Below are 17,313 nucleotides of genomic sequence, written 5' to 3' on the forward strand. Positions count from 1 at the left end.
AGGGTGATGTGCAGGATAGAGGAGTGTGGAAAGGGGCAGGGACTCTGGAGGCTAATGGAGGGTCTCACCCAGCACAGAAAGCAATTTTTAAGCTTGACTTTGAGGACTGAGCACAATGCTTGCCCAATGAGTTGAGGTAAGATACAGAATTTAACAAGCTCATTTATGATGCTAGGGAGCTTTGATGAAGAATTCCTAGATGAGAAATAGCAAATTGTCAAGGATAGAGCACTGGAATCAGAAAATATTTCTTGGTCCACTTTGCCTGCTCTGGCCTGCAGGCTCCTCTTGTGGCAAATGGAAACACCATTTGCTACTTCACAGGGTAGGGAAAGGATCAAAGAGGAAACTATATATAAACATCCCTTTAGAGGTAATTCCCTGGCAGTCCAGTGGCTAAGATTTCGCCTTCCAGTGCAGGCGGCTGAGGGTTCAATCCTTGGTTGGGGAGCTAAGACCCCACATGTCCTGTAGCCAAAAAATCAAAACACAAAACAGAAGAAATACTGTAACAAAATCAATAAAGACTTTAAAAATGGTTCATATGCAAAAATTTTTTAAAAAATAATCCTTTCTAAGATTAAGTAACTGTACAATTCATTGTGGTGAAGCAGAAAAGACTAGAAATGCTAGTTACTAGCTGATTGTCCTATTTCATTGGTGCCTCAGTTTCCCTATAAGCAAAATACCAGTGATAATACCTACAACACTAAATGTTTTATGAGGATTAAATGAGATAATACACATAATACAGACTTTAACATGTAATACCCACCCAACAAAGGGCTTTCCAGGTGGCTCAGTGGTAAATAATCTGCCTGCCAATGCAGGAGACACAGGAGACATGGATTTAATTCCAGGGGTGGGAAGGTCCCCTGGAAGAGGAAATGGCAACCCACTCCAGTATTCTTGCCTGGAGAATCCCATGGACAGAGCAGCCTGGAGGGCTAGAGTCCTTGGGGTCACAAAGAGTCAGACACGACTTACTGATGAGCACCCACACACAATAACTGATTATTATCATTCTATACCCATTTCTCATTTCTACCCCTGGAGGTACCTAAAGGAAACTGTACCTTACACATCTCTGTCTCTCCCCCGGAGCCCACTGTAAGACTCCCTGCACCCCATTGCCACTGATCAGAGGGACAATCACCTTACTTGGCACTTTCAAAATGTTGCTGCCTAGAGAGCATTTGGATTCTACTTAAAAGCACCCTAGACATTGTAAAAATAATTTGTAGGGAACCTCTAGAAAAGTCAGTTAACTCCTGCTATTCAGACCAACTTGGGCAAGACTGAAGGTTTGAGACGTTCCTCTAAACGCAGTTATGTTTGTAAAAATATGCAGTATTTTGTAAGAATATTTGTGTGTAATAATATGCAATAAATGTGGCCACACTGTATGGCTAGGAGCATGCTGGTAGGAATTCTCAGTGCTTAGAGAACCAGGGAGGAGAGGCACAGGGGGACAGAAGAGAAAGCACGTGGTTTTCTCATTGAGATTGGAAATGGCAAGTAATAAGCTGTTAAGAAATGGAACTTAGGAGAATCAGACCCTGGGATAAGGTGAGGTGAGTGAGCAGTTCACCTCTGACTCAAATTTTAAGGTGACTGCCCAGACCTCAGCAGGCAACACAGACATTTTAAGGCAACATTTAAAAAGAATCAAATCAACAAACCAGTGCCCACTGGCTGGCTCATGAGTTTCTAAATAAAGTTGTACTAGAAACAGGGCCAAGATTAGGATGAGACTAGTAAGACAAGCTGGAGCAGAAAATGGCAGCCTGCTCCAGCGTGCTGGCCTGGAGAATCCCACAGAAAGAGGGGCTTGCCGGGCTACAGTCCATGGGGTCCCAGAGTCGGACACAACTGAGCAACTGAGCACAGCACAGTAAGACAAGATTGTAACACAGAGGGTCAGAATCTGTCCTTATTTAACATTTAGATTATCCATTATAGATTTTGTTGCAGTAATTTTTAAAATATTGCTTTAAAATAGTACTTATTTTGGTTCCTGAGTTTTGGGGGCTCCCTGAAACTTTGTGCACATAGGGCTCACTCACTTGCTTTACCCTGGTCCTGACTCTGAGCAGCAATATGCTTTCGGGGGTATATTTTTTATATATATATATATATATATATATATATATATATATAAAATATGTACATATATGTGTACATAGATGTATACATATATATGTATGGAATTTAGCTTATACTACCGTTTTAAAAAATTAATTAATTCTTTATTTTTGACTGCACTCATCTTTGTTGCTGCTCACTGGCCTTCTCTAGTTTTGGAGAGAAGGGCTACTCTTCATTGCAGGTCTCTGGCTTCTCAATGCAGCAAGCCGGCTTCTCTTGTAAAGCATGGGCTCTAAGGTGCAGGCTCAATAGTGTGGTTTGGGCTTAGTTGCTCTGCCGCCTGTGTAATCTTCTCAGACCAGGGATTGAACCCATGTCTCCTGCACTGGCAGGCTGATTCTTTACCACTGAGCCACCAGGGAAGCCCAACATATATTTCGTCTCTTCTGTGTCCCTGTGAGATGGGTACTGTCATCTTCATTCTTGACATGTGAAAACCACCTCCGAGAGAGAGGAGTAAGTTGCTAAAATGGCATGACTGACTGGAAAGCTCATTCTTCCTCACGCTTCAGGCATGGCTGACTCTAAACACTCCTCTCTAACCCAAGTTGCCCACCCCAGAGCAGAATCTCCGCAGAGCTGGTAGCCTTAAGTGGTGACTGTAGGTCTCTTCCCTGCGTGCCCCCGCCAGACAACACTACATGGGCCAGAGGAGAATCATACGTCCTGCTCTGCTTTGCGCTTTGTAGCAGCTCGAAGGGAAATAGCCAATCTTTTCAGCTGCAACATCCTGGCTGCCAGAGGAGGAGAAGAGTAGCAGCTGTTCCTGGGAAAACACACTGTTTCTCTTACCCAGATGGGCAGCAGTGGGCTCCTGGCTGAAGCTCAGGCAAAATGGTGGTTTTGTGGGTTGAAACTCGACTCCACTCTAAGGAGGCTCATCTTACAGTTGATCCATTTCACCATTTCATAGTTCACTGGTGCATGGGGGCCCTCCATAGCGCCCCAACTGTTCGAAGATGGCCCAGGGACACGCCAGGTTCCTAAAGGGGATACTCAGAAAGCCTGGATGGCTTCCCGTTTAAAAACGTATTTGACTTTTCCCTTGAAAAAACAAAGGCGCTGGGAAACTAAAGTCTATTAGACATGCTACAGCAATGGCATCGGAACGGCTGTCACTCCTGACCTCTGAGACTGATGAAGATGCACTGATAACAATAACTGGCATTGGAATCATGTGCCACCTCGTGAAACAGAACAGGGCCACGGGCTTGAGAGGGGAAGGACTATTCTTCCTTTGTCTTATGTTTCATTCTGGATAAGAGGCCCAGGTCTTTATCAAAATACCAGAAAATGATGTCTCCATCCGTTATGGACTGCATGCTTGTGGCCCTGCCACCAGATTCATACACTGAAATTCTAACCCCTCATATGCTATGAGGAAATGGGGCTCTGGGTTGCAATTCGGTCCTGAGAGTGGAGCCCTCATGAGTGACATCAGCATCCTGTCAGAGGAACACTTAAGACATAACAATTTGCCCTCTGCTACATGAGGAGACAATGAGCAGATGGCCATCTACCAACCAAGAAGAAGGACCTTCACCACAAAGGGGTGTGTCCTCGCTTTGATCTTGGACCTCCCAACCTCCACTTCTATGAGAAAGAACGGTTGTTTAAGCCACCCAACCTATGCTATATTTGCTGTAACAGTCTGGACTAAGTCACTGCCCCTCTTCTAAATGGATACTCTTTTGAGGGAGTGCAAATATTTCCCCTTTATGCTCACATCTTTTGAGTATTCTTGTAAGACTAGCAGACTCATAAAATACCTTCTCAGAAAACAAGCAGAGACAGAGGCGAGGAGCAGTACATTATACACGTAAGGTGGCACAATAAATGTTGGTTGAATGAAGAAATGATTCCAAGAGATGCGGGACCCTAGGCACTAGGAAAATGCTGTTGATGGGGGTCAAGGCTGGCTGAACACTCTGGTAACACAAGACTACAGGTTTAGTTTTATATATATTCTGAATTATGAGTATAGAAGATATGGATATAATCCCATATGGGATTATATGTCCTTCAGAAGAACATGAGAATAAAGCAGGCCAGCACAAGAAATTGTGATTGGATGTGTGTTGCTGATAACAATATGAGGAAGGTATTCCATTAGTGAAAATGTCTTGAAAGCGTCAGTTGCTCTGTTGTGTCTGACTGTGACCCCACGGACTGAGGCCCACCAGGCTCCTCTGTCCGTGGGATTCTCCAGGCAAGAACACTGGAGTGGGTTGCCATTTCCTCCTCCAGGAGATTTTCTCGATCCAGGGATTGAACCCAGGTCTCCTGTATTGCAGGCAGATTCTTCACTGTCTGAGCCACCAGGGAAACCCTGTACATAAGGAAGTCTTGGTACATACAGGCTGCGAAAGAAACTGAGCAGCACTGGGCCTCCTGCTCACTGCAAACGCGAGGCTGCTGTGTAGGCAAAATAAGCAATAAGAACAAAACCCCCAGATAGACAGAACATAAGCAATCCTCCATATTTACAAAAATACGGAAAGAGGCAAATGACCAAAGACTCAACGGAAGAGTGGGCCTTTGTTTATGATGGAACTCCCCCCAAATGTTTGGAAAACTCTTGAAAAGATCTATGAGATATAATAAGACAAGACCATTATGAAACAAGAGCAGAAAGCTAAAAGCGAGAATCTGTGAGAATCATCAACCCCATACCATGAGTGTGATTTGTAAGACAAGGGGAAGTGTTGAAGAAATAAGATGAGGAAGATTAACGAGTAACATTGGGTAGCAGATTAACATGCACGTGGGAGGTGTATGTATTTCTTAAAAAAGAAATATGAAGAAATAATACAGATATTAAGGAATTGCATAACAGAACAGGATTGAATCCAAGAGCCATTTCTTTGAAAATAAAAAGAAAATCAAACTTTTGAAAATGTCTTTTGAAAGAGAGAAAAAAGAAATGAAAAAGACTTATAATAATAAACAGAAGCATTTAAATTCTGAAAAACATGCTTTATAAAGCTCTATGACAATAAATTGGAACTTGGGTGAAATGGATGAATTTTGCCTGAGAAAAGTGTTTTATTAAACTGACTTAAAAACAAATAGAAAATTTGAATATATCAGCAACCAAGGACTAAATGGATGAGTTATCAAAGAATTACCTTCAAAAATATTTAGATGGTTTAAAACTTTGAGGAAACAAATGATTCTTTTGTAACCTACCCTTATTATGTATACTCTATAAAAGCTTAGAAAAATATGACAAGATAACCAAATCATTTTATAAAAATACCACATGCTTATTCACAATTCTGACAAACATAATACAGGCCAAAAAAAAAAAAAAAAAACTTGTTTAAATGGACTTGGGTTTCCCGGGTGGTGCTAGTGGTAAAGAATCTTCCTGCCAGTGCAAGAGACATGAGTTTGATCCCTGAGTTGGGGAGATCCCCTGAAGTGAGAAGTGGAACCCCACCCCAGTATTCTTGCCTGGAAAATTCCATGGGCAGAGGAGCCAGGCAGGCTACAGTCCACGGGGTCGAAAAGAGATAGAAATGACTTAGAGACTAAACAACATCTATTATTTTTACCCCAAATAATTTGTTTTTTACACTCATCCTCTGCTGCCCCCTTCTCCTCCCACCTTCAATCTTTCCCAGCATCAGGGTCTTTTCCAATGAGTCAGTTCTTTGAATAAGGTGGCCAAAGTATTGGAGTTTCAGCTTCAGAATCAGTCCTTCCAATGAATTTTCCGGGTTGGATTCCTTTAGTATTGGCCAGTTTGATCTCCTTGCAGTCCAAGGGACTCTCAAGGGTCTTCTCCAACACCACAGTTCAAAAGCATCAATTCTTCAGTGCTCAGCTTTCTTCACAGTCCAACTCTGACATCCACACATGACCACTGGAAAAACCATAGTTTTCACTATACTGACCTTTGTCAAACAACTGATGTCTTTTCTTTTTAATACTGAGATGATTGGATAGCATCACTGACTCAATGGTCATGAACTTGAGCAAACTCTGGGAGACAGTGGAGGACAGGGAGGTCTGGTATGCTGCGGGTCCATGGAGTCGCAGAGTCGGACATGACTTAGCAACTGAACAACAATCAAAAATGTTAAACAATATTAGTTGGCTCTGTGATAGCCTATACTCGCAGATTTTTCTTTACCTCTGTGTATCTTTCCTATCTCCTTTAAGGGTCATCTCATCGATGTAATGAATGTATATGATGTATAACCTTTCAATTTTCTTTGTTTTCAAGATAAGTGTGCAGAAGGATGGCATTGAGGCAGTGGAGTAGTCGCTACTGCTTCCAAACAAGTGAGCATGCGATTTAGTGTCAGACACTTCCAATTTCAGAGTCTAGCTCTGCAGTTTCTGAGTTCTGACCTTAATTATTCTCTCAGCCCATTTTCCCGATCTGAACTCTAATATGTTTGCAGTGAGGGATGTTTTGAAGCTTAAATGCTTCCCATGTGGTGCTAGTGGTAAAGAAACCACCTGCAAATGCAGGAGACATGAGATGCGGGTTTGATCCCAGGGTGGGGAAGACCCCCTGGAGGGGGAAAAGGAAACTCACTCCAGTGTTCTTGCCTGGAGAAGCCCAGGGACAGAGGAGCTTGGCAGGGTGCAGTCTGTAGGGTCGCAATGAGTCAGACACAACTGAAGCAACTTAGCCAGCACACACGGAGATTAAATGAGACAGTATACATACAGTAAATAGATGGGTGCTTGGTAACTAGCAAAAGATCTATAAATGTTTATTAAGTAAAGATAAAAGTAAATAAACTCTTCTAGGACTCGAAGGATAATCTTTTTAGTATATACTGATGTATTCTCAGATTGATAACAGAGTATATCACTTAAAGTAATATATAATGCAGAAAATCTCCAGGTTGCACTCTTTATCTGAAATAGATTCTCTTGTTCTTTCTCTCAAAGCAGTTTTCTGTTTTATTTGAAATTTAGAGACTGAATCTTTAGTGAGGGCTTCCCAGATATCCTACTCTTCTGGGATAGATAGTCAAAGCTCTGAAAACAAAAGAAAACAAAAGCTCTCCTTTCCTCCTCTGTCTGGAGGAAAGGAGCTGTGGTGCTTGCTGCCTGAGGGAAATCTTCCCCTTTTCCTGGCATTTTACGGCTAACAATGCCTATGAGTCTCATTTCAGATTCTGAGTCTCCTGAGTAGATACAATGCTTCCCTCAGTCTTTCAGGATTGAAATTAGGCTGTCCGGATCCATGATTCTGTGGTTTATAACAGAAGACATAATCAGACATGGAAAAATTTGGGTCTTCTTTTTTAAAAATTTTGTTGAGTTTTGTCTGCAGTGGGTCTTCGTTGCAGTGGGTGGGCTACCTAGTTGCAGTGCATGGGCTTCTCATTGGATTGGCTTCTCTCCTTGTGGAGCACGGGCTCTAGAACACGGGCTCAGTAATTTTGGTGCTTAGTTGCTCTGTGGCATGTGGAATCTTCCTGGACCAGGGATTGAAACTGTGTCCCCTGCATTGGCAAGCAGACTCTTAACCACTGGACCACGAGGGAAATCCCAATTTGAGTATTCTTGGAGGGCTGTGTGCCCAGGATCTTTCAGTGTCCAAGATGAAGTTAGATAGCAAAACCCCAGATAATGAAGACTGCACATTCATTATCTGGGGTTTTCTATTCTATTCATTCTATTCATTCAACAATCACTTACCAAGCACCATCTAGCCAAGTGCAGGTTAGCAAACTATTAGTGTCAACATAATCTGCTTCTTCAAGGGTTTTAGAAGACAGATTTTCCTTTGACATATCGAGCTCAGCCTCACGGCTAGGGATAGCAGAGGTGTTTAATATTCTGCAACACTGCTTCCCTGTTGCTGCCAGAGAACTGACAATGACCCAGCCAGACCCTGCTTACGATCTGCCCCTCACCCTCCTTCCTGCAACTCTAAATAGAGACGCTAGCATACTTAGTGTATCTGTATATGTAGTGTATCCAACATGTAGTATATCTGTTACCCAGCCCAAATAACAAACCATATGGTGGTATCTCCACAGTTTAGTACTCAGTTCATGTGCTAATACTTGTGACTTGAGGTTGAGAGCAGTGATGAGTTTGCTAAAGAAAAAATGAGCCTTGGGCTCCATTTGTACGTGTGTGTGTGAATCTGGTTTGATTGCATAATTGTGCTTGTTTCTTTCAATTTTTTAATGTATGAATGTCTCTGAAACCCCAACTAGATTAATGTTCTTTATGAACCTGGATCATATTATAACCTCAAATTTTGATGCCTCTTGCAGTTATCTACTCTGTTTGGAGTACATTCAGCTTCATGATTCATACATGGTAGGCACAGAAATATCCATTTAATGAATGTATCAATGATTGATTAAATTAAAAAGAGAAAACAAAAGAGTAGGAAATAGGATGGGATATAGAGTCAATGTGTGGATAAGATGGTAGAAAGTGAGGGCAGAAGCTCTCAATTAGAAGGCAGAGGTCAGGGAATGAGGAAGATTTTCCTAGTGTTTCCAAGGCATATCTCAGATTGTGAAGGTTGGGAAACACAGATTTAGGGAAGAAAAGTGTATTCCTAAGGAACTGGAATTCTCTCACACTAATCATTTCCATTCAAAGTCTAGGAGTCTTAGATTTTAAGAGGCCATGTTACCTAATTTAAGACACGACTTTCAATAAGACATTGCCTGTCCCTATTTCTGGACCAAATGTGGAGTCCTGAGCAGCTGGAGGGAACTTGCAGGTCCAAGGCTCCTGGTAGATGATTGCTGGTAAGTTCTTCTTTAAGAAGACCAAGCGTTCTGAAGGGATGCAGGTGGATAAGAAAGTACTCTGAAAAGAAACTTTCAGTGTTAACCTTGAATCAGTTGACTTGGGCAATTACCAGTACATAATAATAGTTCACTACTATTGCTGAGTACAGTCACTGTGTGCAAAACACTATTTATCACATAATTACCCCATTTAAATGTTACAATAACCTGATAAATTAGACAGTTTTTAGATGAGGAAAATGAAGCTTACTAAGTTAAGCAGTTTGCTATGACCAGTGCGTTCTCTTGGCAAAACTCTATTAGCCTTCGCCCTGCTTCATTCTGTACTCCAAGGCCAAATTTACCTGTTACTCCAGGTGTTTCTTGCCTTCCTACTTTTGCATTCCAGTCCCTATAATGAAAAGGACATCTTTTTTGGGTGTCAGTTCTAGAAGGTCTTGTAGGTCTTCATAGAACCATTCAACTTCAGCTTCTTCAGGACTACCAGTCGGGGCATAGACTTGGATTACTGTGATACTGAATGGTTTGACTTGGAAACGAACAGAGATCATTCTGTCGTTTTTGAGATTGCACCCAAGAAATTAATTTCAGACTGTTTTATTGAACATAAGGGCTACTCCATTTCTTCTAAGGGATTCTTGCCCACAGTAGCAGATATAATGGTCATCAGAGTTAAATTCACCCATTCCAGTCCATTTTAGTTTGGTGATTCCTAAAAAGTTGACGTTCACTCTTGCCATCTCCTGTTTGACCAATTCCAATTTGCCTTGATTCATGGACCTAACTACCGGAGTCCAGCTCCAGCAGCCAGGGGATCAGCCTGAGGAGATGAGTGGTGTCAGCGGGAAATGATGTAGCCTCTGACTCGAGGTAGGGGACTACATGTTTATTTCAAGCATCAGGTTCTCTTTTATACTTTTTCAAAAGCATTAGGTCAGAGGTTTGACATTTTCAGTTTCCCCTCACCCAGATTATTGTCTCAGTGATTCTCTCAGAATCCTGTTTACTTGTGATTACATTGTAACTCATGCTTATGTCTGGGCCGCATACCACATTCCTCAGTTTATTTCATATCTTTTTAAATCCTGCTTGCCCCTAGTATCCTAAGCTCACTATCTCCTAAAAAGGCTTCTAACTATTCTTAATTATTTCTAAACCTTAAACTCAGCAAACTTCTTTTGCCATAAACATTTCCCTCACAAACAGGTCTCAGGTAACAATCTTTCCTATGGCCTCAAGCTGTGGCCTACATGCTCATCCTGGGACATTCTTTGCAAAAATCCTCGAACAAATGTCAATGGTTACTTTACAGATTATTTTCTGGGCACAACTGCAGAAGGCTTTGTGCTTTCTCATGCTTATTTCAAGAACAATAAGCACGTTAACATTCTTTCCAGTCAACTCAACCAAAAAAAGGAAGAAACAAGTCAGAATCACAGAGCTAACTCCTTCATCCTGGGTCTGTGCTTGTGGAATGAGGAGAGGGGGCTGGGGCCATGCCTCCAATTTGTCAGTAATGCCTAACGCGGCTCCCAACACCTAACATTCCAGGTTCCTATGCAATATTGCTCTTTACAGCCTTGGACTTTGCTTTTACCATCAGTCACATCCATAACTGGGCATTGTTTTTGCTTTGGCTCTTTCTCTTCATTCTTTCTGGAGTTATTTCTCCACTGATCTCCAGTAGCATATTGGGCACCTACTGACCTGGGGAGTTCATCTTTCAGTGTCATCTCTTTTTGCCTTTTCATACTGTTCGTGGGGTTCTCAAGGCAAAAATACTGAAGTGGTTTGTCATTCCCTTCTCCAGTGGACCACATTCTGTCAGACCTCTCCACCATGACCCATTAGTCTTGGGTGGCCCTACACAGCATGGCTTAGTGTTACATTGAGTTAGACAAGGCTGTGGTCCATGTGATCAGATTGGTTAGTTTTCTGTGACTGTGGTTTTCAGTCTGTCTGCCCTCTTATGGAGAAGGATAAGAGGCTTATGGAAGCTTCCTGATGGGAGAGACTGACTGAGGGGTAAACTGAGTCTTGTTCTGATGGGCGTGAGCATGCTCAGTAAATCTTTAATCCAATTTTCTGTTGATGGGTGGAACTGTGTTCCCTCCCTGCTATTTACCTGGGGCCAAACTATGGTGGACATAATGATAATGGTGATCTCCTTCAAAAGATCCCATGCATGTACTGCTACACTCACTGCCTCCAATCCCCCCCCTCCACCCCGCCCCACAAAAGATCTTCATGACCTAGATAATCATGATGGCATGATCACTCACCTACAGCCAGACATTCTGGAATGTGAAGTCAAGTGGGCCTTAAGAAGCTTCACTAAGAACAAAGCTAGTGGAGGTGACAGAATTCCAGTTGAGCTATTTCAAATCCTAAAGGATGATGCTATGAAAGTGCTGCACTCCATATGCCAGCAAATTTGGAAAATGCAGCAGTGGCCACAGGACTGGAAAAGTCAGTTTTCATGTCAATCCCAAAGAAAGGCAATGCAAAAGACTGGTCAAACTACCGCACAATTGCACTCATCTCACAAGCTAGTACAGTAATGCTCAAAATTCTCCAAACCAGGCTTCAACAGTATGTGAACTGTGAACTTCCAGATGTTCAAGTTGGTTTTAGGAAAGGCAGAGTAACAACAGATCATATTGCTGACATCCATTGGATTATCAAAAAAGCAAGAGAGTTCCAGAAAAAATCTATTTCTGTAGATTTCTGTGATATCTACATCTAATTCTGCTTTATTTACTATGCCAAAGTCTTTGACTGTGTGGACCACAATAAACTGTGGAAAATTCTTAAAAAGATGGGAATACCAGGCCACCTGACCTTCTTCTTGAGAAATCTGTGTGCAGATCAGGAAGCAACAGTTAGAACTGGACATGGAACAGTTAGAACAACAGACTGGTTCCAAATTGGGAAAGGAGTATGTCAAGGCTGTATATTGCACCCTGCTTATTTAACTTATATGCAGAGTACATCATGAGAAACACTGGGCTGGATGAAGCACAAGCTGGAATCAAGATTTCCAGGAGAAATATCCATAACCTCAGATATGCAAATGACACCACCCTTATGGCAGAAAGTGAAGCAGAGCTAAAAAGCCTCTTGATGAAAGTGAAAGAAGAGAGTGAAAAAGTTGGCTTAAAGCTCAACATTCAGAAAACTAAGATCATGGCATCTGGCCCCATTCAGTTCAGTTCAGTCGCTCAGTCGTGTCTGACTCTTTGTGACCATTTATCACAGCACACCAGGCCTCCCTGTCCATCACCAACTCCTGGAGTTTACTCAAACTCATGTCCATTGAGTCGGTGATGCCATCCAGCCATCTCATCCTCTGTCGTCCCCTTCTCCTCCTGCCCCAATCCCTCCCAGCATCAGAGTCTTTTCCAATGAGTCAACTCTTCACATGAGGTGGCCAAAGTACTGGAGTTTCAGCTTTAGCATCAGTCCTTCCAAAGAAATCCCAGGGCTGATCTCCTTAAGAATGGACTGGTTGGATCTCCTTGGAGTCCAAGGGACTCTCAATAGTCTTCTGCAACACCACAGTTCAAAAGCATCAATTCTTCAGCACACAGCTTTCTTCACAGTCCAACTCTCACATCCATACATGACGACAGGAAAAACCATAGCCTTGACTAGATGGACCTTTGTTGGCAAAGTAATGTCTCTGCTTTTGAATATGCTATCTAGATTGATTATAACTTTCCTTCCAAGGAGTAAGCGTTTTTTAATTTCATGGCTGCAATCACCATCTGCCGTGATTTTAGAGCCCCCCAAAATAAAGTCTGACAGTTTCCACTGTTTCCCCATCTATTTCCCATGAAGTGATGGGACCAGATGCCATGATCTTAGTTTTCTGAATGTTGAGCTTTAAGCCAACTTTTTCACTCTCCTCTTTCATTTTCATCAAGGGGCTCTTTAGTTCCTCTTCACTTTCTGCCATAAGGGTGGTGTCATCTGCATATCTGAGGTGATTGATATTTCTCCTGGCAATCTTGATTCCAGCTTGTGCTTCTTCCAGCCCAGCGTTTCTCATGATGTACTCTGCATGTAAGTTAAATAAGCAGGGTGACAATATACAGCCTTGACATACTCCTTTTCCTATTTGGAAGCAGTCTGTTGTTCCAGTGGTCATGTATGGATGTGAGAGTTGGACTATAAAGAAAGCTGAGCGTCAAAAAATTGATGCTTTTGAGCTGTGGTGTTGGAGAAGACTGTTGAGTCCCTTGCACTGCAAGGAGATCCTACCAGTCCATCCTAAAGGAAATCAGTCCTGAGTATTGATTGGAAGGACTGATGTTGAAGCTGAAACTCTGATACTTTGGCCCCCTGATGTGAAGAAATGACTCATTTGAAAAGACCCTGATGCTGGGAAAGTTTGAAGGTGGGAGGAGAAGGGGGCAGCAGAGGATGAGATGGTTGGATGGTGTCACTGACTCAATGGACATGAGTTTGAGTAAACTTCATGAGTTCATGATGGACAGGGAGGCCTGGTGTGCTGGAGTCCATGGGGTTGCAAAGAGTTGGACAGGACTGAGCAACTGAACTGAACTGAACTGAAGTTAAGTGGTTAAGTTCATACACTTGGTAAGTCATAAAGCTAAAGAGTCTGTCTTCTTTACTTTGTTCTTCCATCACACTGGGCTGCCTCTGTCAATCAATTAGACTGGACTATGGGTTAGGGGCAGCTAAGAAGGAACTTCTATGCATAATCCATTGCCATTCTGTCGCCTTAAAGTAGCAACCACTCTGTTACTAGGCAGCACTAAGAACTTTACATGGATTAATGCATTTTATTTTTGTGAGATAATTGCTACTGGTATCTGCACTATATAAAAACAAACCCACAAACAATACTCAAAGGGAAATAAAATTTGACTCTTTTTTTTTTATGATTTTTGTTTGTTCGATGTGGACCATTTTTAAAGTCTTTATTCAGTCTGTTGCAACACTGTTGTCTTCTGTTTTGGTTTTTTCGTAGCTACCATGTCGGATCTTACCTCCCAAGCTGGGATTCAACCTGCATCCCCTGCATTGGAAGGCGAAGTCTTAACCACTGAGTCACCTTGAATGACTGGGAATTCACCACTGGAAGTCACCTTGATTGACTGATTCAAGGGGAAGTCTCATTGATTCTTAATCATACCCGGTAGAGACATAACCTGTTGGGAGATAGTTCCAAACCATCTTCCATGTGTTTGTTCATCTTAGGAGCAGAGGCAATGATCGCCTCTGTTCCGGACTATCTTTTCCAGCATGTCTGTATGGGAAGAGTCTTGAAAGCTAGGAATTGTGTCCTCTGAAACAAAAGTCAGGCAGGCTTACTATCTAGCATAGTAAAGTGCGTAAGACAGGGTTTCCCTTTGGATGGAGGGCCAGGCAAGCTTACTGCACATTATAAAAGATTTGGGTTCCCACACCCAGAGTCCCTCTATTGAAACACAACCTGTTGTGTATTCAGGTGTGAACTGACCCTTTTTGAATCACTCCATGGGAATTGGGGCTTAGAGAACTGACAAAAATGTTAATACTCTAACAATTGCTGTTGCTGTGAATAGTAAAGTGGCCTTTGTCTCTGATACAGGAGTCTTATGTGTCATACCAATATCCATTAAACTGTGACCAGCAAACTTACTAGCTTACGAGTACAAATCTCTGAACCTTCAGAGCTATATCAAATTCAAAGCAGTCTGAGTCCAAAACCCATAGTCTTTACCATTGCATTTTTGTGCTAGCTGTTGTGTGCTCAGAGGTAAAGTGATATAAGCTGAATGATATTATCTTTTCTCCTTTCTCATTGAGCCATCTTTTTCATTCAAAATACTTCCTGAGGAAAATGGCAGTTTTGACTTGTAAGCCAGCTCTGATTCTGTTTTCTTGTCCTTTATACCACTTTTAGAAGATGTTTTAGACTCTGACAGTGAACCCCCTTTAATAACTAGGTTTCGGGTATGGAGGAAGGAGTCTGTGGTCTTCTGACTCTGTGGGGATAAAATGCTATGCTATGCTATGCTAAGTCACTTCAGTCGTGTCCAACTCTGTGTGACCCCATAGACGGCAGCCCACCAGGCTTCCCGGTTCCTGGGATTCTCCAGGCAAGAACACTGGAGTGGGTTGCCATTTCCTTCTCCAATGCATGAAAGTGAAAAGAGAAAGTGAAGTCACTCAGTCGTGTCCGACTCTTAGCGACCCCATGGACTGCAGCCTACCAGGCTCCTCCATCCATGGGATTTTCCAGGCAAGAGTACTGGAGTGGGGTGCCATTGCCTTCCCTGGTGGGGATAAAATAGGGAACTTAATCTGGGGTCAAGGTGGGGGCAAATACCAAGCAACTTGACACCGTTTTTCCTCATCTTACTTGTCCTTTCAACACACACACACACACACACACACACACACACACAGAGAAAGCTCTAAATTACAGTTATTGGCTTATATACCCAGTAGTTTGCAGTTTACTGGCCTATCTGAACTCATCCTATGAGCTGAATTTACCGCAATAGCCTTCATGTATATATATAATTCTTCACCATTAACCAATTACAAAAATTCAAGCATTAGTTGCCTATTTGAGTACAGCAATCATTTTGTAAGGTTCAGAGAGGTTAGGTGACTTGCCAAGAGTCATACTGTTCTAGAATTAGAACTTGAACCAGATCTACTGACTTCCTGCTCAGTGTCTTCTCTGCAAAGATTTCTCTCACTGAATTTTTCTTCAGTATAAACTGGCCTTCATACCCTTTGTAAGGATGTCCATGCTTTAACAAGAAATGAGCCCTCAGCTAATCTCAAATGAGCAACAAACTAGATAATTTCAGTCTACAGGGAAGTGATCAAAATCTTGCCTCTCTAATATTCCAAACTAAAGGAAAGCATGAAAGGGCAATTTGGAGGTCAAGGAACACATGGTAAGTATTCAATTTGTACTGATTGAGTCACAAATTAATGGAATTTCTCTCCATAGAATAATACATACCATCTCTGTCTTCCATCTTCTTATTATTAGATACGTATGGATTCCCAGGTGGCTCAGAGGCAAAGAATCTGCCTGCCAATGCAGGAGAGGCAAAAGATGCAATTTCAATACCTGGGTCAGGAAGAATCCCTGGAGGAGGAAGTGGCAACCCACTCTAGTATTCTTTTCTTTCCCCCAAGTTCTGATAGGAAATTCTTCAGTTCAGTTCAGTCACTCAGTTGTGTCTGACTCTTCGCGACCGCATGAATCACAGCACGCCAGGCCTCCCTGTCCATCACCAACTCCCAAAGTTCACTCAGACTCATGTCCATCGAGTCAGTGATGCCATCCAGCCATCTCATCCTCTGTCGTCCCCTTCTCCTCCTTCCGCAATCCCTCCCAGCATCAGAGTCTTTTCCAATGAGTCAACTCTTTGCATAAGGTGGCCAAAGTACTGGAGTTTCAGCTTCAGCATCATTCCTTCCAAAGAAATCCCAGGGCTGATCTCCTTCAGAATGGACTGGTTGGATCTCCTTGCAGTCCAAGGGACTCTCAAGAGTCTTCTCCAACACCACAGTTCAAAAGCATCAATTCTTTGGCGCCCAGCTTTCTTCACAGTCCAACTCTCACATCCATACATGACCACTGGAAAAACCATAGCCTTGACTAGACAGACCTTTGTTGGCAAAGTAATGTCTCTGCTTTTCAATATGCTATCTAGGTTGGTCATAACTTTTCTTCCAAGGAAATTCTTAGATAACTTAAAACATAGAGACCCATACACTTCCAACTTAAAATGATTCCAAAGTTACAAAATTTATAAGTAAATCACGGGCAAGCTCTGAACCACATGTACTATGAGTTCACTCCAGATACAGACCGAAGTACCATTAAAGCTGATTCACATGCAACGGACTAGATGACATGTGACAAATGATACCAGCAGGAGACGCAAGAGATGACCTAACTGCATAAGGTGAAGCAACTTCGATAAAAACTGTTGGGTTGCATCACACTGAGAGTCTTCAAGTGCCAGGGTCCAGTTTACATTATCACGGCCCTTGGTGCAGGTAGACGGTCAGGACAGTGGCTGCAGGGCACAACACTGTCCCCTGCCCTGACAGGGTTGGGAAGTTTTCTTTGGAGTCAGTTCCTGTGAGTCCTGCCATCTGCACCCTTGGGCTCCTTGGCACCAGCCTGGGAGAGGCAGGTAAGTGGACAGGCTCCAAAGGGCTGCCTGCTGATGTGCCCTGGCAGGGTCACATACGTAAATCCAGGAACAAGACATTTCTGCCTGGACATGACGCTGGCTCCAGACCCAGAAAAAGATGCTCTTGGGTGGGCATGGACTGGTTCCAGGGCCTAGGAGTCGTCCACCACTGCTCGGCGTCTGCTCGGAAGCCCATGGTCCCCAGGTCAACCGGGTCCTCTTGAAAGCCAGCTTCACGC

General features: G+C 42.7%; 1 long non-coding RNA gene across 1 annotated transcript in view; it reads left to right on the top strand.

Annotated features, from left to right (window-relative positions):
* The window catches only part of LOC129653836 (uncharacterized), a 67,899-nt gene extending 53,369 nt beyond the window's left edge, over nt 1-14,530 (top strand). The window contains exon 4 of the long non-coding RNA XR_008715230.1: nt 13,891-14,530. This is a non-coding gene — a long non-coding RNA (uncharacterized LOC129653836). The remainder of the gene's footprint in view (nt 1-13,890) is intronic.
* Nucleotides 14,531-17,313: the final 2,783 nt, after the last annotated feature.

This window comes from Bubalus kerabau, chromosome 5 (assembly GCF_029407905.1).
Source record: "Bubalus kerabau isolate K-KA32 ecotype Philippines breed swamp buffalo chromosome 5, PCC_UOA_SB_1v2, whole genome shotgun sequence".
In the NCBI taxonomy this organism is placed as follows: Eukaryota; Metazoa; Chordata; class Mammalia; order Artiodactyla; family Bovidae; genus Bubalus; species Bubalus kerabau.